General features: G+C 48.0%; 1 long non-coding RNA gene across 1 annotated transcript; it reads left to right on the plus strand.

Moving 5' to 3' along the window:
* The first annotated feature begins 1356 nt into the window (after window positions 1-1356).
* On the plus strand, window positions 1357-20208 carry LOC135972919 (uncharacterized). Its single transcript, XR_010589539.1, has 3 exons — window positions 1357-1475; window positions 16443-16496; window positions 19907-20208. It is a non-coding gene; the product is annotated as an uncharacterized LOC135972919 (long non-coding RNA).
* Window positions 20209-21442: the final 1234 nt, after the last annotated feature.

Below are 21442 nucleotides of genomic sequence, written 5' to 3' on the forward strand. Positions count from 1 at the left end.
GTCTTCTGGAAAATCTATTTACTAGCCTGCCACCAGGTGACACTGCCTTTAAGAGGGAAGAGGCCAGTGCACCTGCCACTTGTCAGCTCACTCCAATTGATCTTATAAGAGGGCTCTTGGGCACTAGAGAGGGGAGAGAGCTCGTGAGTCAGAGGTGCCTGAGAGCACTGACTGAGAGAGACAGAGAAGGGCAGGTGACAGCTGCCTGAGAAGCAAAGGAGAGACCCAGGGAAGAGGAGGAGAAGCAGTAGCAGCACAGGAGAACTGGTACAGAGAACAATTGAGAAGGGTAAAAGTTCAATGGTAAGGACTGGCCAGAGCTGGGGAACCCTTGCTGAGCTAAAGGAGAGCTTGTGCAGAGGCCCCTATGAAGAAAGAGACAAACCACCCTGGTTAGGCAAAGCTGAGTCCAACACAAGAGGGTTGATGCTGGAGAGTGGATCTCAGGAGCAGGGGTAGGACTTACAGGTAGGGAATTCTGTTGCAGGAGAAGACTCACAGGAGAGCTACAAAGTCTTGACACTCTCTGTTACAAGGCCTGGAGAGTGGGGCCTTGGAACAGAGGCAAAAGGAACTGTGACTGAGTGTCAGAGGGTAGCCATGTTAGTCTGTATCCACAAAAACAATAAGGAGTCCGGTGGCACCTTAAAGATTCACAGATTCATTTGGGCATAAGCTTTCATGGGTAAAAAACCGCACTTCTTCAGTTGCATCTGTTAGTCTTTAAGGTGCCACCGGACTCCTTGTTGTTTTTGTGACCGAGTGGTTAATGATTCTTGGGTGGGTTACATGGGAATGGTGACTTTGGAATGGGATTGAAGAGCTCCTGTATTATAGCCTGGTTTTACTTTGCAGATTTGAGAAGAATGATTTGTAACACATCATGCTGCGTGCTGCCCTTATTTTGTCCTGTGACTGTTAATTGCCCACTCCATTTTCAGTGATCTCCCCTCAACATGTGTTATACTTAACAATCTGTCCCACCTTGTAATTAGCTTGAACATTCTGGTTACCTTCCCCAGACCTGAGGAAAGTGCTCCATGAAGCTCAAAAGTTTGTCACTTCCACCAACAGAAGTTGGTCCAATACAAGATATTACCTCATCCACCTTGTCTCTCTCATATTTAACCTGAGCTTTTAGGTCTCACTCTATTCACAAAACAGAATTGCTGTGTGAAAGTGCTTAGCTGCCAGCATCTGGAAGGCAATACCTATATGAAATGACAAGGCGAATAAATTAAAGTAGCCACCACCATCTCTCATGCTGTCTAAATGGCTTGTACTGATTGTTGCTTTTAAATAATTAATATTGTAATCCATAGCATAAGAGACTAAATAACTCTACTGCCTTCTTACAGGTACCTTCTTCTCTGTGTCCTCCTGCTCTTCCTGGTGAAGACTGATTTAGCAGATGTCCCTGAAGAAGACAAGAAGAAAGGCAGTAAAATAACAAGGCAGGACAGCTTCTGATTGGGGTGAGGAAGATCAATTTTTCGAAAGATTCCAGGAGAGGGACTAGGATGTCTGGAAGGTCAGAGGGTTGCACAGAATAGGACAGGGGCTCTGGAAAGTCAGAATATTGTGTAGCCTGGAACTGGGGGTGTCTAGAAAGCCAGGGCATTGTACAACCTGGGGACGGGGGCTCTGGAAGCTGAGAGGATTGCTCTGTCTGGACATGTGGAACCCATGAGAGATGAATGGTGGCTGAGAGTTGTTGTTCAGTATCTGAATGATAAATTATAAAATGTTATACACCCGACGGGATTGTAAATAGGGTTAAAATGAAAACATTCATGTTGTAGGAGAGGGGAGGTGGGCAAAGACCTGAGATGGGGCTGGGCTGTGGTTTGGATAAGGATCTCTGTTCTGGGACTGGGTCCTTCGGATGGGAACACTGATGCACTCGCACTCCAAGATTTAGTTGGCTAATTCTGAGGGGTGTTATAACTTCAGAATGATAGGTTTCAGAGTAGCAGCCGTGTTAGTCTGTATCCGCAAAAAGAAGAACAGGAGGACTTGTGGCACCTTAGAGACTAACAAATTTATTAGAGCATAAGCTTTCGTGGAAGTGGGCTGTAGTCCACGAAAGCTTATGCTCTAATAAATTTGTTAGTCTCTAAGGTGCCACAAGTCCTCCTGTTCTTCTTTTTTCAGAATGATAGGTTCACTGTATAGGGGGCACTGTGTTGGGGAAGAGGGAGAGAGATTGGCTAGAGCTAGACTCTTGGAAGGAGTGAGTCCCAACTTGTCCCTCCCCCTGATGCATGGAACCTCCCTGCTGCTCCCCAAGATATCCTCCCTCAATCTAGGAAGCAGCAGAGGTGGGCATGGGTTGATGCTGCAGCCCAAGCAGAGGGTGGTGTGAATTTATGCATGCTCAGTTGGGCAATACTGAGAGAGTCTCTAGGGTCAAAGAAGGTGGGTGGGGGCAGAAGACTTGCAGCGGCCAAGAGAAGTGGGACTGGTCTTATTTTACAATTGGGTTGGAGCGGGAGGGGTTTAGCACCTCCCTTTCTGTTCCAAAGACGGAAGACGGATGAGGATTTGGGCTCTCTCTCACACCTACAGTTCTTAGGCTCAGGCTGAAGCAACAGCTCCTTAACAATAGCACTGCCTTGTTCTAGCACCTTAATCAAAGGCTCTCAAAGTGTTTTACAGACATTAATGCATTAAACCTAACCCTCAATCCCCCCTCCTCCCTGTGATACAGGCATGTCTCTCCCCCATTTTATGGAAACAAAGACTCAGAGATGCTTGAGCCCAGACTTTTAAAGATATTTAAGTGTTGTTCTGCTCAGCATTACAACACCTAAGTGACTTGGGAGCCTAACTTCAAAATGACTTAGGAGCCTAATTCTCATTGGCTTTCAATGAGACTTAGGCTTCTACGTGCCTAAGTTACTTTGGAAAGTGACTTAGGCTCCTAAATCACGTAGGGCTTGCATTGCTGAGTGGAGAAACTCCTAAATACCTGTAAAATTTGGACCTGAGTGAATGCCCCACGATCACACAGAGTCTGAGAGTATTGTCTCTCCTCCCCTCCCCCCCCCCCCCCCCGGAAGCCAACAGCTAAGCGCCCAGAAGTCCAGACTCTCAGGCTTATGCTTTAACATACCTGGGTGCAATTCCATATCTATTGTTACTCTTTGCCTGGTCATCTGGAAGTCTTTGGCGTGGGCAATTTTACACAGAATTCACAGTTGTGACACTAGGTCTAGGGGATGGATGGCTTGAGGTTTTCCTCCCAGTTGGACTGGTCTCTGGCAATGCCTAGACTTGCTTTGTTAACTGTCTGACCTGTAGATGAGCCTGGGCTGAAAAGAAAGAGTTCCTGCCAGTTGCAATTCCCAGGAACTCCAATCTCTTTTGAAATTCCTCTTTCTCGTAAGCATCTTCCTGTTGCAACATAGCAGCTAATATTTGTGTAACCTCATTGTTTTCACCCCACATTTTATTCTCAGTGATGAAGTAAGACACAAAAAAATCCTCTACTCAGCCCAGGAGTTAACTCAACGAACAGCTGCTTTAATGAGTTGAGACCGTTGCCCTTGAGTCACTCTGGCTCCACTGGCCCTCCAGATGTGTTTGTGGGAGCCAGACTACTGTACATCCATTGTGCCTGATGATTCTGCTTCCTACTGCGGCAAGGCAAGGAAGGTGTCATGTATCTGCTGCTGTGGCGAGTCTCCTAGAACTCCAGAAACAGGAGCTCATGACTGTCAATCCTGTCTCTCCTGCTACAAATCTCAGTTCAGGAGCAGTGTGTCTGTCTGTGTGGGCCAGAGAGAACAAAGGGGAAAATTGGGAATAGGGTGATGGGAGACCCTGAGATCTCTGAGGCAGGTCTTGGAGGATCCCATCATGGAAAGAAAAAAGATGGTGTGATATAGTATAGCCACAAAATTACAGGTGGAAAAGTCCTATAGGGTCCCATCTTGTCTAGCCCACTAAAGCCAAATTTTACACTCTTTTACTTCAGTGTAAATCCAGAGTAAAGCCATCATTTTTCTTGGAGTTATTCCAGATTTGCATGGTGAAACAGAACAGAATTTGGCCCCTACACTCTATTTGATAGTTTAGTATTAGGTGTCCAAAGTGAGAGGGCTTCCATCTCTTCATTTGGAAGACTACACTATAATCTAAATCTATGAAACTGCAACTCTTTTCTTCTTTCTACACTGCACCTTTACATTTCTAAGAATGCCGCCACTGGGTAGAGTCAGCAGCCAGTTTGTTCTCAGAGGCAGCCTGTTCCGGAGGAGACATATACGCTCTGAGCTCTTCTTAAGACTTGACATGAGTTCTGTCTTGTTTTCTTAATCTAAAATCATTCAGATTGAGAACGTGTGTATGGAAAATCATACTATTAATAATAATCCTTTATTATTTATAATAAAACTCTATAATGCCTCCCATCCAAAGATCTCAAATAATAGCAGATCTCACTGCTAGAAAGTGTTCGCTGGTTTTCGGGATGGTAGTGTATGGTTTAGGAAATGATGAGATGTCTACCTTAAGCAAACAGCATAAAGAATTATGCCCTGCTGAGCCCTCCTTCCCTCCCCCAGTGCACAAGTGTGCCGAAACCTTGAGTTTTGTGTAAAGTTCTTAAATAAGCTTCTAGGCAAAATAAAGGATCAAAAGGGGCCTAATTAGCTGCAGTCTGTTTATGAATTGTGGCTGTTCACCTAGTTTTATAAATTGACACTTTTAACATTAAAACTCAAAGCAAAAAACGATGTAATTATTCCCCCTTTTTTTTTTGAAGCTTAGGTTTAATATCTTTATTGAAAATTGGGTACTTCTATTGCATCTCAAGATGCTTTATTCTATCAAATCTGGAGCAAGTCGTTTTTCATTTTGGATTGTAATGTGGTATAAATGATAACAGCCTGATTCAGAAAGCTTTCTCTCTCTCCTTCCCCATTGGCAGCCTGACGAGAAAGCTCATAGTCGAATCACAATAACCCTGAAGATAATCTACGGTTTGATTCTTTGTGAGACTGCCTGCTTTATACAAGGGGGAAAGAGTGGGATTTTAGCTCAGCGTTAGGATGCCCAAACCAGTTTTGTCTCCACAGGAATTTTTTTGTCAAACTAGGATTAGCACAAGACTGATCCCTCTGGGACTCTTTCTGGGCTGCTCTCATCAATAGTAGTGTTTGTTTAGACCGTCTCTAATTTAGAGATGTAGTGTATGGTTGGATGGACCAGCACTCTGTAGTTAAGAGGTGGGAAAAGAGTGATACACAGATGATTTTTTTCCCATAGACTTTTTTCATTTTTGTTCTAATTTGACTTGGTCCATGTGTTTCACTTGCTGCTCTCTGATCACTTGGATGCACCATGTCGAATGAATTTTCATGTATTAAAACTCACCTGTTTGCTGAATTTGACACCAATACTTGATACCTGGACTGGTGCGGGCTGATGGGACAAGAAGGTCCCATTGTTTAGTCCTGGCCCATGGCATCAGGTTATGATTTATATCGCAGCAGCGCCCAAAAGGCTCAGCCTCAATGTCTGATAGTGCTGGCATTGCACAAATGCATAAATTCATGGTCCCTGCCCCCAAGACTGTACAACCTAAATGGACAAGCAGCGTATGAAGGATCTGTGTGAGAGGTGCAGTAGAAAAGGCCAATTTCTTACTGAACCTTAAGCATTTCAGATGTTTATCCAGAGGTTTTGGTCTGGGAATCTCCTGAGAACTGTCTTTCTTGTGAGAGTTTTTCTGCTCCTTGGCTTGCGTTGGAAATACCATGAGTGGGTTTTCCTTTGGGATTTTAGTATAGCCCAAGTTTTGCCCTGGGCTGGAAGTGAAGTGCAGCAATATCTACGCAATGCAACAGAGCAAGAATAGACAAATTACCATTTTCTTTTGTAACTTCCAAAAAATACTAATTTGAAAATCATAGATTCTGGCAAAGTTTCACGGCTGTTAACATTTCATCTGAACTTATTGGCTTATCTTGAAGGGTAGAGAAAACGTTCACTATAGAGACGGAGTCTTTTCCTTAAGTAATCCACTTTCTCATTGGATTATAGGTCTTGGATTAGTGCTTTCTTATGACCCAGAAAAGCTTTGCTTGCTTCCTGCCCTCCCCCAATAAATCTCTGATCATTTGCAGTGATTAAAGAAGACCCCATAGACATTTCTGCAAGAATTCATTAAATTGCAGCTATGTCAATTACATTCTGGCTGCCCTGAGTTAGCTCTATATTTTTCAGTTATTAGAGCTGATTGAATAAAATACATAGCAATTTTGGCACATTTTTATCATTGATTCACAAATAAACATTTCGACAATATGAGCAGGGTTGGTTTTTGTCATGTTGTTCTTTACTACTTCTCCTAAACTGTTGTGTAGCGTTAGTGGTAAACAAGCATAACATTCCCCTCCAGAAGTGGCTGCATTTCAGGAGTGGGTAAAACAGTATTTTTCTTCTTGAGCACTGTATGTATGGACTTTGGTGCCTGTAGCGGGGCAGTAACCCCGGTCCTGCCCTGAAGGGCTTAAAACAGCCCTGGGAGGGGGCTGTGGTAGGGGGAAAGCTGGGCTGATGGGGAAAGCAGCCACAGCTGTAGCCAGTGCAATCGGGGCATAGCTGGCTCTTATAAGAGGGCAGTGGGCCAGAAGCATGGACAGTCTCTCTCTGCTTTCAGAGAGAGAGGGGCCTGGCTTCTGGGAAGCTCAGGGTACCTAGAGTAAGGCAGGGCTGGGGAAAGGCCAGAGGGGCTGGGTAGCTCAAGGCTGGCAACTCCCCAGGCTGCAGGGCCTTGTCCAAGACCCCACAGAGGTACTGGGTTGCAGAGAAAGGCAGCAGGTCCAAAACCCCCTTGCCTGTGAGGAATGGCTTATACTGCAGTCTGCCCCAGGGAGTGGGGGCTAGTTGTTGACTGGCAGTAGCCTACGACTGAGGCAAGATGGGGGTAGGGGTTCCCCGGGGAGAGGAGACCCTGAGACTGAGGGGTTACTGCCAGGGGGCAGCACCCCAGATAAAGGGGCACCGGAGTCCTGGGAGGGACACGGGGGCCAAGCGGCAGTGGGACACCGGCCTGCAGAGGGCGCTCCGGAGGCTGGAAATGCTAATTCCCAGAGAAGACCAGCAGGAGGCGCCGCAGGGCTGAGTGCTCGCACTGCTACAGTGCCATATGAAATACAGTCCAACCCCGCTTGCATGGAAGTTGGTGGCAAAACTCCCATTGACTTCAAAACACGGTCTCTGACCTGAGGAGCTTACTGTCTAAGTAGACAAAGATCAGACCCAAAAGCAGTTGCGGATACTATTGCAGCTCTGAGGCTGCAATAGCAGCTGTAGAGCACTGCTACTCTTGCCGGGGGGAGGGGGGCGGGGGGGAAATTTCTTTCCTTCACCCCCACATGGACCTGTGGAATCCCAGGGCAGTGTTGGGCTGTGCACGGTGTCAGGGATTTGACCTTTAGTAAATAGAATTTTAAGCACTAGTTGGTGTTTTGGAGCTACTTCATGGTGTCTGCCATATCGCTACACAAGTTACATCACTTGGGACAGCATCACTGAGGCTAATTTCCAACAGAACAAAGCAGCTTCTGTCCTGGCTCTACTATTAGTGTAACCATCATTTTAAACATTAATGTTTTGCAGTTTAACATTTGTGTTTCAATATTAAACAAGGCTTTTCCTTTAAGGTGATTTTGTTTAATCATTGGGTTAGATGGCTGACAAGGCTATAAGCACTATTCAAGTTTGCAAAATTCCTAAAATGCACCAGAGAATGAAAGTTCTTATGAATTAGTAAACTATATGGGTGAAATACAGGTTGCAAACCCATCAAACCAGTTATCTGAGGAACGGAAACATATATGGATAAGAGGACAGAGCATGACAGTCCCATCAGATTCCTTTCCACAGGCACCAAAATGATAGGTAGTGTGTAGATGAGCGGCCCTCAAAAAGAATGTCACAGTTATGGGAGTGCCAATTGTAGACAATTCTAACCTGACTGACCTGCCATGGCTCTCTAAAATGCTTGACAAGGTGGGCTTTGTCATAAAAGGATGGAGATTTTGATTTCATGCATGTATCTGATTTAGGCCTTATCTACACTGGCAAGTTTCTGTGCAGTAAAGCAGCTTTGTGCGTTGTAACTCCCGAGGTGTACACACTGCCAAGCCACTTAGTGCGCAGAAACTGAGCAGTTGCAGCGCTGTAAAAAAACCACCCCGATGGGAGGTGCGGTGCCAGTATAGACACCCTGGTCGATTACAGCACTGTGATCCCCTGTATGGAGCAATGCCGAGCTGCTGGACCTCATCAGCATTTGGGGAGAGGAAGCTGTCCAGTTCCAGCTGCGCTCCAGTCATAGGAATTACGATACCTATGGACAGATTTCACGATGCATGACAGAAAGGGGCCATGGCCGGGACACATGGCAGTGCAGGGTCAAAGAGAAGGAGCTACGGAATGCGTATCCAAAATACGCAAGGTGCGGGAGGCAAACTGCTGCTCTGGTGTTGCCCCCATGAGCTGTCGGTTCTACAAAGAGCTGGACACAATATTCGGTGAAGACCCCACCTCCACTGCGAAGGCCACTGTGGATACTTCGGTGTCTCGCGTGCCAGTCGAGAGTGGACCGAGCCAGGAGGAGGAAATCTTGGATGAGGATGGGGAGGGGGACTCAGAGGCAGAGGATGGATTGGAGGTCTGAGATGCATGCAACCCGGAGCTCTTCCCTACCCCAGAGGAGGGTAGCCAGTCACAGCAGTCGGATCTTGGCGAAGCGCAAACAGGAGAGAAGGCCCCTGGTAAGTGGCTGTGATTTTGGGAATCGCTGAAGCGCATTGTTGGGGGGAGGAGGGTTGCAGAAAGCAGGCTTGTGTCTGTATGATGCGTGTACCACCACGTGCCTAGTCTGAGCGGCAGAACAGGGTGTTGATTGACTCCCTCACTTCACGGGAATGTGCCTCAGAGATCTCCAGGAAACTCTCATGGAGTTACAGGGCAATCCGCTGCCGCAGGTTCTTTGGCAGAGCTGCTTTTCTTGCCCCATTCAGGGTAACTTTCCCGTGCTACTCTGCCGTCACTAAGTGGGGACCATTGCTGCATACAGGCGAGCCACAAGGGCCAGGGCAGAAGGTGCAGTCTTGGAGAAGACCCTCCTTTGATTCCCTGCTCACCCTCAGCAGCGAGATATTTTCCATAATGAACAGAGTCTGTGGAAAATGTGGGGACAGGAATGATTGAGGCCCCCCCTACAGTGCAAACAATACTGCTTCTGTAAAATGTTGCCTTTTGGTTTCACCGATCTGATCTTGGGAGTCCAACCTCCCTCTTTGTTATCGCCGGCTAAATGGCTGCGGAGAATTAGAAAGCGGCCACGAAGAACTAAAAGAGGACTTTCTGCATGAGGTCATGATGCACTCCGCCACCGAAAAACAAGACTTGAAGGAGTGGCGGGACAGTGAGAAGAGGGACTGAAAGGAGAATGCGGCACACCAGGAAGAAGCCAGGGAGTGGCTCTTAAATGTAATGGAGCGCCAAGCGGACATGCTCCAGGCACTACTAGCACTACAAACCGAGCAGCTCTGCGCCCGCCCTCCCCTGTAGCTGCTATCCCCAAACTCTTTTCCGTGTGCCCCCCAGACAATGCCAACACACTCTTATCAACTTCCTGGCGCAGTCTGTACCCGCTGCAGCACACGGCTATAAGCATAGGAATATTGTCATTGGCCAGGTCCAGCCTCCCATATAGGCAGCGCCAGCGGGTCTTTAAACGGCCAAAAGCACACTCAACAGCCCTTCTGCACTTGCTCAGCCTGTTGTTGAACCACTCCTTGCTGCTGTCAAGGTGCCCCTTGTATGGCTTCAGAAGCTAAGGCATTAAGGGATAGGCGGTGTCTCCCAGGATCACAATGGGCATTTCGACTTCCCCTACGGTTATCTTCTGGTCCGGGAAGAAAGTCCCTGCTTGCAGCTTTCTGAACAGGCCAGTGTTCTGAAAGATGCGTGCATCATGCATCTTTCTGGACCAGCCTGCGTTAATGTCCGTGAAACACCCACAGTGATCCACAAGCGCCTAGAGAACCATTGAAAAATACCCCTTCTGATTGATGGACTCGGTGGGTAGGTGGTCTGGTGTCGGAATTGGAATGTGCGTGCCATCTATCACCCCTCCGCAGTTAGGGAAGCCCATTTGTGCAAAGCCATCCACAATGTCACGCACGTTGCCCAGAATCACGGTCTTTTGGAGCAGGATGTGATTAATGGCCCTGCACACTTCCATCAACATGCGTCCAATGGTCAACTTTCCCACTCCGAACTGGTTAGTGACCGATCGGTAGCAGTCTGGAGTAGCGAGCTTCCACACTGCAATCGCCACGCGCTTCTCCAGTGGCAGGGTAGCTCTCATTCTCATGTCCTTGCACCACAGGGCTGGGGCGAGCTCATCACACGGTACCATGAATGTGGCTTTCCTCATCCGAAAGTTCTGCAACCACTGCTTGTCATCCCAGACGTGCATGATGGTGTGATCCCACCATTCAGTGCTTGTTTCCCAAGCCCCAAAGCAGCATTCCACTGTGGTCAGCACCACCGTGAATGCCACAAGCAATCTCATGTTGTAGCTACCACACGTGGCGAGATCAATGTCTTACTCCTCTTGCCTTTGTAGTTTAAGGAATAACTTCACTGCCACTTGTGATGTGTTGGTGAGAGTGAGCAGCATATTGGTCAACAGTGCGGGATCCATTCCTGCAGACCGAAGCGGCAGAGGGCACAGTACACAAACCATTAAAAGATGGCGCCAAATGTGGACGGAAGCACAGGGATTGCTGGGATGTGAAGTGATGCATCACGGAGCAATGGGACAGGACCCAGGATGCTCCACGACCCCCTCCGTCTTCCCACAACTCTTAGTGGCAGAAGAGAAAGAGATGCTCTATGGAATCGCTGCCCAGAGTGCACCACTCCGAATACTGCTGCAAGTGCCGCAAGTGTGAATACACTATTGCACAGGCAGCTGACAGTGTGAACACACAACAGCGGGTTCCCTTCAGCGCTCTCTGAGCGGTGCTGTAACTGCCAGCGCTGTAACTCTGTAGACATACTCTTAGTTCACCTTTTTATGGGCCTGGATGGTAGAGAGCATTTATAATGGGAGCAATCATAATGGGAGCTCTTTAAATGATCCTTAACAGGATTCAGCTTTTCTGCCCTTTCAATTTGTTCTAAATTTCCCTGCCTTTAGTTTCACTGAGTGACCCTTTTTTCTTATACTGTGTCTGTTACACAAAAGATCTGATCTGTTTTCAGTAAGACCACTGTCAAAGCCCCTCTAACTCTCCATTTTTCTAAGTGAAATTGTCTAGCTTTTGCAATTTCTTGTCATATGTAAGCCTGTCTTGATTTCCCTTCATCATAACTATACTACTCTTTACCATTTTGGTCTCAGCAGCATAAGGAATCAGAATACTTTGTTTTCATCCCGTTTTACTGGAGATTGGCAAATAAAAAATACCCCATCAGATAATTTGTAGGTGTTGTTTTGGGAGAGGGCTGGACTGTGACAGATTTTTACAAGAAAGGTCCCTTCTGTAGGATATATGCCCTTTATGGGGTCCCCATTTAGGTGTGCTGAATTCCACTGGTTATCTGGTTTTAGTAGTAGAGAGAAGAAGGTAGATTTTTGAATTCACAACCTTCTCCTATTACACCTGGACATCCTTTGTGTGTTTCTGGACTTGCTACGTGTCTGCATGTCCAGACTTATGAATGTATCCTACTTCATAGGAACAGAAAAGACGACGACTCCTGATGAAGTAGGAGGGGCCATACTAAGAAGGAAGCTCTCTTTTACACATGGGGTATATCCCCAGAACAGGCACACGCATGCTTCAGCCTGACCTTTTCTTTCTTTTTCATCTCCGCAGGCTATCTTGGGACGATCAAGAAGTGACACGCATTTCCATCCTTCTCTTGTCAGACTTGTGGATAGAAATCTTCATCTCAGAGGTAGAAATCTGCCTGTCACTTGGGTAGTTGTCGTGGGGAAGGTAGCATGTTACAGAGGACCCTCTTGTTAATTAGAAGTTTCTGAAGTTAGAAGTTCTGTTTTTGTCAATGATTACCTTGGCTTTTCAAGAGTTCTCCCATAAGCATTATGGTAACTTTTTTTAAGGTTCTTTGGGAGCTATTAAAGTGTGATATAAATCAGATATTTCTGACCACAGAGATCAAAGACGCAATTCAGTGATATAATGATAGGTGGCTGGAGTTCTCCACAGCATTCCCATCAGTATTGTTTAATGACCCAAGCTCTATGACTGAGTTGGATAATAACATAATACAGAAGAGAATATCTGATGGGTCAAAATTTCTACAGTCTCAAAGCAGCAATACTGCTAACTTGCCACCTCTGCTTTATTTCTCCTACCTTGCTCTGCTTTCTACACTGTTAAAGTCCTAATGCTGTGACTGTCAGCTGGGCCCAGATGCTAGAGGGGAGATGACACCAATCCTAGTGGAGCTCTGCCTGGGGCATATGAACGACCCTTCTTCTCATCTGGCATTTCATGGGAATTTGGGGCAGGAGAGAAGTTTGCTTGCTGAATCTTGGGCCTTTCATTCATATTCATTGCTTGAACCAGCCATGCTCTGCAACTGCATGAATCTCCTCCTTGTTTCTGCAGACCAACAGCTAACTTTTGAAATGAATTAACCCCGTCAGCAGAGTTTGCCATGCAGTGGCTGAATGTGTGCATGTCATAATATATCATTTCTCTAAAGCTTTTGTTTGTCTCCAAACTCTGGAAGGAAACCTGGGACAGGTTTAGATGTCACTAAAGGTCACTGGCTATTGTTTTGGTAAATTACATTTAAAAACCTATATTAAAAGAACATTAAAGTTGCAAAATCAAACACTCCGAAGAGAATTTAGCTCCAAGCGCTCTCAAATCTCCAATGAGAATGTTTGAACTGTGATTTTACAGAGGCTTATAACTCGGCCAAATTTGGGTGAATTTTACAGGGACGGCAAAAGGCACAGCCCTGAACCAGTGTGACCTCCCTGCTAAATTACAAGTCCCTGCTCCGAAGCATTGAGGCACTAGAGCTTCTCAATGAAACAGTGGTAAGAATTTTTAACATGGGCAAAACAATATAATATAATATAGACACTCACGGCTGGCCCATGCCAGCTGACTCGGGCTCAGGCTAAGGGTCTGTTTAATTGCTGTGTAGACACTTGGGCTCCAGTCCAAGCTCTGGGACCCTCCCACCTCACAGGATCCTAGAGCCCGGACTCCAGCCCGAGGCCGGACTCCAGCCCAAGCCCAAACGTCTGTACTAGAGCCCTGTATGGGACTATTTTTTTAATTCTACCCCCGTCCCACCCTGTAGTACCCACTCCTGCATTGTTTCTTGCATTTTTATCCCGCTCCCATATGCAAAAATCTTAAATCCTGCAAATGCCGCAAGAGAGATCGAATCCCCCCCAAAACAAACAAAGAAAAACCGCATGGTCAGTTAATATATTTTATATATATACACGGAATTCAGACAAAATTTTTATCACTAAAAGAATAAAATAAATCTTGTTTGCACCATGTAAAAAAAAATACTTTAACTCCTGTTATAATAGACATCAAATCTCCTTCTATCCGCCTTTTAAATTCAAGTATTAAAACCTTTATTTAAAAAAAAAGAAAAACTTGCTTTACATCGCTGAAATTCTATTTATAACAAACTGATGAGAGATTGTGTTTTCCCGCCAATTACCGAAGTCTGTTTTTTTTGGCCACCCAATCCCACCCGCAACAAAGTACATTTTACCTGCTCCCGCTATTATGGCAGTGGGTCCTGCGGGACCCACGAGATCTCAGTTCCACTACAGGGCTCTAGTCTATGCTGCAATTAAATAGTCTCTTAACCCAAGCCCTGCAAGCTCAAGACGGCTGGCACAGGCCAGCCATGAGTTTTTAATTGCAGTGTAGACATACCCATTATTAGTTATGTTACAGGTGGGAAACAGGTATAGATTAAGTGATTTGCCCATGGTATCACAGGAAGCCTGTATCCTGAATCTCAGTCCAGGCCCTTAACCCCAAAGCCAAGCTTCTCTCCTCATGTTTGTAGAATCCGGCTATATCTCTCTTTCTTGCGGCGTGTTCAGTCACAGCTAGACTATCTGTGAATAGTCACAGTTGGTATCCACCCTATTTTTCTGTGTGCAGTGGGAGAGGTGGGCCGTTTCCCGTTCCTTCTGCAGTGTTGCAGGGGACTGTCTTTCTAATGAGTTCATATTCACCCCCCTGAGAGAGGGGTGGGAGGGTGTGTCTTGGCAGTGGGAAAACATAAACGTGGCTGGGGGTGGTGGTGTTAGGTAGACATCAGCCTTCCTTTACCTGCTGCGTGTGAACAGATAGGCTCAAAGGTAAAGCTTGCATCATGAAAGGCTGCTTGTTGCAGTGTTTCTTGGCCAGTCAGCATGACAGCCTTCGGGGTAATTACCAAAGGGGAGAGAAGTAGGTTCTTGTCAGCAGACCTACAGGGCTACTATTTAATGAAGCAGTCGCAGATATTCAGATAGATTGTTAAAAGTGGAGTTACGCTGTAAGTGAGTGACTTACACGCATCCAGCAGGAGTCATTCAGGCAGCTTTTGCCCTTTGGGTCTCCTGCCAGCTCTTGAGTACAGCACAGAGCATGTGTATGCTGCACTCCAAGCTATGCCTGTGGTTTGTGTAGATATCCCTGCCTAGCTTTACCCATTCTAGCATTTCTACAAATAGCAAGGAAGATGTGGCAGCACATATTGTACAAGTCTACCCGGAACCTGGGTTCCTACTGGCGTTGCTGAAGCCTGTGCCGGCACATCTACACGGCTATTTTTATTAGCACTAGTGTGGGTAAAGCTAGTACACGGATGTCTGCCCAAGCTGCAATCAGAACTTGGATTGCAGCATATACATAGCCTAAGCATGACTGTCTCTGTCTCCTGGGGTGATTTTCTCTTTCTCTTCTCCTGCTTTTCTCTCCCTTTCTCATCTGTTATCCTAAATCTTTCTCCACCTCTCTGTCTCCTCCTGTTCCTTCTTTTTTTTCTTTCTTTCCTGTACTTTTCACCTTCTCTATTTTCTTCTCCGGTACCTGGCTCTTAGCCTCCTGCCCTTTCTTTCATGGCTTCTTTAGTCTTGTTTTTGTTTTCTTCTCTAGTTCACTCGGCTAAATGGCACTGAGTGATCATGTCATCGCCATTTCATAACGCAAAATGCTGCAAGATTCCTGTGTAGTGATATTTGAAGTGTGCCTGAGCTGGGACTAGCCGGCACTGACCTTCCTGCAGTATCTTGAGTGGGCTTGCATTGGAAATCCCACAGTCTGTCAGAATGTCTGTTGAGTCTTATTTGGGAATGATTGTCGTGTCCGTCCCCGCCACCGCCCTGTCGAATGAGACATAAAATCACCCTCCTGACCAGTTTTCACAAGTGTTGGGGTTGTTAGCTTGGGGGTCCTGGTGAAAAGTCTCTGCTTGTGTTGAGTCCAAGTTCTGTGATGCTGGTAGTACAACTGTGGCGGCAGTCTGCTACAGACATTTCACAAATGGAAAACCAGATTTTTTTCTACCACTGTTGTTTAATGGATTTTTCCCTTAAGCTGATCCCCGTAAGACAATCATTCTTTGACAAAGCAATTTACATACAATTTTGCAACCAAACACTTATCATTTGCTTTTTAGAATACACACTATAGTCTGTGGTAGAAAAATGCACATAGAGAAAATAATAACCCTTTGCCTTTCTGGACCACTTTCCGTGCCAGTATTTCAAAGGCTTTGTGAATGTTAATGAATTTAGCCCTTTATCATTGTTTCCATTTTACAGATGGGGAAACTGAAGCCGGAAGAGGGGAAGTGATTTGTCCAAGGTCACACAGGCAGTCTGTGGCAGGGCCAGCTATAGGACCCAGGAGTCCTATATATGCACTGCTGTGATAGATCACACTCTTGGAAAGAGCTCTTTTAAAAATAAAAAACTAGATGTCTGTTTGTTGTTGCTGGTCTAGTGGCTGCAATGTCCACCATGATGGAGAATAGATAGGGCTTGATTGTCATGAATATAATAGTGATTCTTTAGGCTGCTGGGCACAGACCGGTCCTGTGGCTCTCTCTGACTCTTTTACTCACATATTAACTAAACACACCTTGTGCCGTTTAGCATCACCACACAGGTCCTCCCTGTGTCCTGGACTGGATTTAGCATTCCTGAAACGGACTGTCAACTGTATTGCAGAAACCAGCTCCTGTAACTGGCAGTTAGATTGCAACAGCCTCAGAGAAATTATATTTTCAATGTATGTTGTTATAGGGACAACATGTTCCTACTATAATTAATAATAAGTATGTTTTATGTGGATTGGACACCTTTAGCTACAAGCTAACATGATACCTGACCTTTCCAACAGATCAGATGCAATAGTTTGGATATAGCCGATGAAAAGAAACCTGAAGAAGAGAAGGTAAGCTTGAGACAGGAACTGCCTACTCATGTCAGCAAATGTCAGTTATGTGTATTACACTGTTACAGATTTTTACCAATAATGTCATTTGATTGTCAAAACCTCTTCCATATGGGCTGATGATTTTCCAGTGCCACCACAAGGAATATCCTAGTCCAAGGCATAGTCCAATAGCACCATATTTTAAAAGTATCCTGCAGGACTGCATTGGCAGAGCTGTGTGGGGAGCCCAGTATTGGAACAGCAAGGAGTGTTGTGGGCCAGGAGTGAAGTGCCTTGGCAGAAATTTTGGACAAAGACTATACAATGACTGCTTGACTTGTGCCTGACGGTTCCTGCCTATGGGGGCAATCCTTTGGCATCTCTTCACACACAGAAGGGTATGACAGTTTGGGAAAACACACGTTTCAGTTTCTATGTTCCCAGGTCTCATACTCAATTGCTGGTAAGGGAGATTTTTTGCTGTGATTTTGAGCAAACAGATTTTGGAAATGAGCCAGTCTTCCCTTCATTTCTCTCTCTCTCTCCGAATGCTTCCCAAGCCACCTCACGTGAAAATACTGAAAAAAATCTGGTAAATGGTTATGCTACTGGACTGAGATCAAGCCCCAAATCCTAAGTGACTCTGATCCGTGTAGCAATGATGCTGGAATTTGAGGAACCTCTGACTCTTACTATCCTGCCAGCTAACATGGTTCCATGCCCCCTTCTTCCCTCCGCTCAGCTGTTTGCTATAATGACAGGCAATGGCTTTGAACGTAGTACCATGATGATTTTTTTTTTCATATTTTGCCAAAAGGATCAGGGCCATCCTTCAGATTCTGCAGGCCTGTACTGTCCTCCGAGAGGTGCATTTTGCTGAATAGTCACTTGGTTACTCTGGAGACAGCCAGGGCCGGCTCCAGGCACCAGCTGAGCAAGCTGGTGCTTGGGGCAGCAGATTGTTGGAGGCGGCATTCTGCCCAATCCTAGGGCGGCACGGCAGCTTTTTTTTTTTTTTTGCTTTTTTTTTGTTCTTGTTCCGCTCCGGCCGCCCTGTAGGGCGCGGCGGCGCGGAGAACCAGAGCGCCCTGCAGGGCAGTCCTCTTCCTTCCCTCCCCGCCGACCGGAGTGGAGCCCTCGCGGCAGGTGGTAGGAGGCGGCGCAGCGGGAGGGGCCGCGTGGCAGTGCCCCTGCTGTAGCCCTAGCCACCCCCTTCTCTCTCTCTCCCGCTCACTCCCTCCACCCCCCCCCAAGCCGGTCCCCCTGCACTCGCGCTCCGGCCACGCCACAGTTTTTTTTTTTTTTTTTTGCTTTGCCGGTCTGGCCACCCCGTTTTTTTTTTTTTTCTTTTTGCTTGGGGCAGCCAAAAAGCCAGAGCTGGCCCTGGAGACAGCGGCACCACCACCAGCTGCAGCAGGTATGGAAGCAGCAGTGGTGGAAGCACCAGAAAGAACAGCAGTTGCAGCTGCAGCAGCTGTTGTGGAAGCACCAGAAGGTGCAGCTGAAGAAGTAGTGGTGGAAGCACGAGAGGGAGCAGCAGTTGCAGCAGTGGTGGTGGAAGCACCAGAAGGAGCAGCTGCAGCAGCAGCAGTGAAAACACAAGTAGATTTGAAGTCAGTAGCCAAAGCAGCAGAAAGGGTGGCAAAAGCTAGGGTTACCATATTTTGTGCCTCCAAATGGAGGACACTCCACGGCCCCCGGCCCCGCCCCCAGCCCCGCCCACACACCCCGCCCAACCCCGCCCCCTCCCCAAAGTCTCCGCCCCCTCCCCTGCTTCCCGCGAATATTTGATTCGCGGGAAGCCTGAAGCAGGTAAGGGGGGTGTGGGGGGAGGAGGCGTGGCCCAGGCTGTCCCCCCGGCGGCTCCAGCCTGGGTCGGCTCGGGCCCTGGGGTGCCGGCCCCCGCCGACCACCCCCAGCCCGCCCAGCACTGCCGGCCCCCGGCGGCCCGGCGCACCTCCCGGCTCCCCGGCTGACCGGCTCCCCGCGGGCCCGGCTGACCCGGCTCCCCGCGGGCCCGGCTCCCCGCGGGCCCGGTCGGCCCGGCTCCCCGCGGGCCCGGCCGGCCCGGCTCCCCGCCGGCCCGGCTCCCCGCCGACCCGGCTCCCCGCCGGCCCAGCTCCCCCGGCTCCCCGCCGGCCCGGCTGACCTCCCGATTTTCCCGGACATGCCCGGCTTTTGGGGATTTCCCCCCGGACGGGGATTTGAGCCCCCAAAAGCCGGACATGTCCGGGAAAATCCGGACGTATGGTAACCCTACAAAAGCAGAAGTAGCCAAGGTGCTGCAGTCAGCAGCAGCAGAGGTAGCAATCATAGCAATGGGTCTCTAGCTTGGATGACTGTCAAGTGGATGTATATGGTGCCCCTCCCTGCCTCTCCTCCCCCCCCATTTTTTTATAATCATAGGCTCACTCTTTGCCTGGCTGGTATCCAGTAATACGAGGGGAGGGCATGGCTCCATAATTAAGAATAAATCTAGTCTTCCAAACTTGCCTTCCAAATGCACCTTAAATACTCAGCTGGTATGAACATGTTCATGCTTAGCCTCAAGCCAGGGGAGAATCTTTTCCTTTGGAAAGTTTGAAGTTCACTAAAATTGCTGCTTGGGATTTTCTTTCCTTTCCCATCTTGTTCCCTCTCTCTCTCATATGAGCTTCTCACTCATTATAGCAGTCATTTAATTGCATCCATTAGAGTTAAAGATGCAAAGTACACATTACAGCCACCTCCGTTCACATGTTCTTCATGTTTTCAAACATTCATGTTTTGGGGTCAGAAAATGCCCATGTGTAGTGTTTGCCCCAAGGTGAATTTTTCTTTTAAGTTTCAGCAAAATCCTTTGTTATTTGTGAGCTCACTGAGGGTGCAAAAACTACTTTTTGAGCCTGACTTTTAAAGTTGATACTGTGGTGACAGATTTTCCAAGGGACCTGGAGGCCAGATTTGCCAGGGCTCAGCCCGCAGCAGGCTAGATTTTCAGAAGTGCTCAGCAACTCCTGCTGGGACGCTCAGGTCAGACTTATCAAAGCCCTCCCACCCAACCTGTTGAGTTCATTTGAAAATCTTGCCACTTATTTTATTACCTAAATGGAAGCTGAACTCTTTGGAAAATCCATCCTCGATTGCAGAAGCTGACCACTTTTGACAATCTGGCTTTTGGTGCTTCCTTGTCTGTCCCTCCACAAGCCATTCAGAGTACATGTCCCCTCTATAGGCTATCACCTATTACCTTAGGACCCAAAACAGGCAAATAGCTTTATTCAGGCTGGGCACTTTGGCACATGCTTGACTTTAAGTATGTGCTTAAGTATCCTGGAAGTCGGTGGGATTTAAGGACATGCTAGGTGCTGTCCTGGATTGGGACTTGAATGGGGAAAAGTTTGAATTCTCAAGGGCACGATTTAACTGAATTTCTGATGAATTTTCAGCTAAAACAGAAAAGGAGGAGATTAAAGATTAAAGTTGAGGAGCCCCACGCAGAGAGAGGAGGAGAAAGAGGTGAATGAAGGCGAAGTGAAATGAAATGAAGTGCTGTTCCATGTCATACCATCAGAAAGAGAACACTGTCTACAAGCAGTATCCAATCCAATTGCTGTTTGAATGTGGTAGGACACCAATCACGTCCCTTTAGAGCGAGTGCGGGTCCTCGTTGAAAAAGTTCAAATAATTAAAAATGCGCTATCTTCCAAGCATAGTAGTTTTATTAAGTGTTTGGCAGGCTAGTCTGTCCTGCAGTGTGAAAAACCTGGACCCCCAAACACTGTTTCTGGAAATGGGAGAGCAGAGGGTGTTGCTGGTGCTGGAAAACTAGGGTTACCATATTTCAGCAAGCAAAAAAGAGGACGGGAGGAGCCCCGCCCCTGCCCCTCCCACTTCCTGCCCCCCCAGAACCCCCAACCCTCCCCCCGTTCCTTGTCCCCTGACTGCCCCCTCCTGGGACCCCTGCCCCTAACTGCCCCCCAGGACTCCACTCCCTATCTAAGCCTCCCTGCCTCTTGTCCCCTGACTGCCCCAACCCTTATCCACACCCCCACCCCCAGACAGACCCCTGGGACTCCCACGCCCCATCCAACCACTCCCCACCCCCTGACAGCCCCCCCCGAACCCCTACCCATCTAAACCCCTCTGCTCCCTGTCCCCTGACTGCTCCGATCCCTCTCCGCACTCCTGCCCCCTGACAGCCCCCCCCAGAACTCCCAACCCATCTAAACCCCTCTGCTCCCTGTCCCCTGACTGCTCCGATCCCTCTCCCCACTCCTGCCCCCTGACAGCTCCCCCCCAGAACTCCCAGCCCCCCACCCCCCCGCTCCTTGTCCCCTGACTGCCCCCCCTCCTGGGACCCCTGCTCCTAACTGCCCTCCAGAACCCCACCCCCTACCTAAGACTCCCTGTTCCTTGTCCCCTAACTGCCCCCTCCTAAGACCCCCCCCCCAACTGCCCCCCAGGACCCTACCCCCTACCTGTACCCTGACTGCCCAAAACTTTCTCCACTCCCCCCAAAAAGCCCCCCCCCCCCGTTTCTTGACTGCCCCCTCCAGAACCTTCCTGCCCCTTCTCCTGCCCCCTGGCCCCCTTACCCTGCTGCTCAGAACAGGGTGTTGGGCTCTGTGTGAGCCGAGCCGGACACGTGGCTGCGCTCCCCAGCACAACAAAACCCGGTCCCTGGCCCTGCACAGTGCTGCTGGACCGGGCTGCAGGGGAGAGCTGCCGGCTCAGAATGCAGGGCGGATCCGGCTCCTCTACAGCTGCTCCGGAGTACAGCCCGGGACTTTCCTGCAGCCCTCCCAGCTGCTTGCTCTGCTCTGCCGGGGGAGGGGGGAAATCCCGGACATTTTGAGTGCTTTACAAATTCCCCCCCCGGACGCTATTTTTAGCACAAAAAGGAGGACATGTCCGGGTAAATCCGGACGAATGGTAACCCTAGGAAAACACATTGATGACACCCAAGTTAGTGGGGTGAAGAA

This window comes from Chrysemys picta, chromosome 7 (genome assembly GCF_011386835.1).
Source record: "Chrysemys picta bellii isolate R12L10 chromosome 7, ASM1138683v2, whole genome shotgun sequence".
Taxonomy (NCBI): domain Eukaryota; kingdom Metazoa; phylum Chordata; order Testudines; family Emydidae; genus Chrysemys; species Chrysemys picta.